This window comes from Octopus bimaculoides, chromosome 20, assembly GCF_001194135.2.
Source record: "Octopus bimaculoides isolate UCB-OBI-ISO-001 chromosome 20, ASM119413v2, whole genome shotgun sequence".
Taxonomy (NCBI): domain Eukaryota; kingdom Metazoa; phylum Mollusca; class Cephalopoda; order Octopoda; family Octopodidae; genus Octopus; species Octopus bimaculoides.
The window spans coordinates 42,635,512-42,637,433 of record NC_069000.1 but is presented as its reverse complement, the minus strand read 5'-3'; positions in this window follow the sequence as shown (position 1 = coordinate 42,637,433).

Below are 1,922 nucleotides of genomic sequence, written 5' to 3'. Positions count from 1 at the left end.
ACGGTGGTGATGGCAGCGTAGTGATGATGGTAATGTTAGTGAAGGGGATGGTAATGGTAGTCTTGGTGGTGGTGGCGGTGGTGGTGGTGATGGTGATGGCGGTGGAGATGGTGGAGGGTGGGGTGGAGACGGTGGTATGGTGATGACGGTGGTAGTGGTGATAATAATGTGTGAATATTGACAGTAGTGTTGCTGTTGCTGTTGTAGTTGTTGCTGTTGCTGCTGCTGTTGTTTGTGCTGTTTTACGCATGGTTTAGGTCTTATCGATCAGAAATATAATCAACAAGATTCCAGTCTTTTTGTTGTTTTTTTGTGATCATCCTGCCTCCTCCTCTCCCTCCCCCCAATAATCAGAAAACCTGGTATGAAATTATACAACGTGTTCTTTTCCAAGACTGCAGGGTGTATCCGAAGGAGATTTGGCTGTTATTTCTAGCGCGTCTATTCACCACCTACAACCTACCTCGTTTTTGACGTTACAGCTGTTACTCTTATTGTTGTTCTGATTCTTGGTTGTTTCTAAGAATTCAAATTCCTCTCATATATGTGCATGTGTTTGCTCGAAAATATAAGGACACAGATCGTGTCGTATAGCCAGCTGGAGACGATGTCTCCTGGGGCTAAATTACAGCAATATTCGTCCTAAACCAGGACAGCCATATTATGTTGGTAAATAATGTTTATTCCAATTCCATATATATTTCTATCATATAAATGCCTATTTTATTGAGTCACTGGGGAAGGATTGTGATTTCAAAGGGAAGTGATCAGAGGTGAAACCATGTTTTAAAACTAGGGAGAACGAGCACATAAAAAAAGCGCCGTGGACATTGTGAAATGAGAGAAGATAAACTTTGAACTAAAGCAACTGGAAGTTTTTTTTTGTTGCTGATATCAAGGTACGTGGTAAGGAATGAGGATCAAAGGTAGACACAAACAGGGCAACACCAATCAGAACACAGAGTCTATTCTAGACGATAAGAGATAGGTTAGAGATAATAGGGTAGAGATTTGCCTTTCAGAGAAGAATAACATTTGTAGTTTGCAGTGTGGAAGGAGATTGTTTGGGGAGGTTCAAAGTTGGACTGAAGTCAACGGATGTTGTTTGATTGGAAGGCCACGACACACAGACAGACAGGCAGACAGATAGAGAAATCAAACTATCTATCTACAAACATGCTTATCTCTTTTTTATATATGTATATATATGTATATATTTGTTTAACACCGTAGCTGTCTATCCACTTGCCTTACTAGAGTTCATTTTCTACTTCTTCTCTCCCCATTCTCTCTCTCTCTCTCTCTCTCTCTCTCTCTCTCTCTCTCTCTCTTTCTCTCGTATATGTGCATGTGTTTGTATGTATATAAATATACATATAAACGTGTATATATATACGTGTGTATGTATGTGTGTGTGTGTGTGTGTTTGTGTGTGTGTATTTATGTATGTATGGCTGTGTGATAAGACGTTTGCTTACCAATCACATGGTTCCGGGTTCAGTCCCACTGCGTGGCACCTTGGGCAAGTGTCTTCTACTATCGCCTTGAGTCGACCAAAGCCTTGGGAATGAATTTGGTAGACGGAAACTGAAAGAAGCCCGTCGTATATGCGTGTGTATATATGAAGGTGTAATAGCCCAGTGGTTATGGCAGCAGGCTCGCGGTCGTAGGAGCACGGTTTCGATTTCTAGACCGGGCGTTGTGAGTAATTTATTGAGTGATATTACCTAAAGGTCCACGAGGGTCAGGCAGGGGGAGGGGCGAACCCTGCTGTACTCCTTCACCACAACTTTCTCTCACTCTTTCTTCCTGTTTCTGTTGTACCTGTATTTCAAAGGGCCAGCCTTGTTACACTCTGTGTCATGCTGAATCTCTCCGAGAACTACGTTAAGGGTACACGTGTCTGTGGAGTGCTCAGCCAC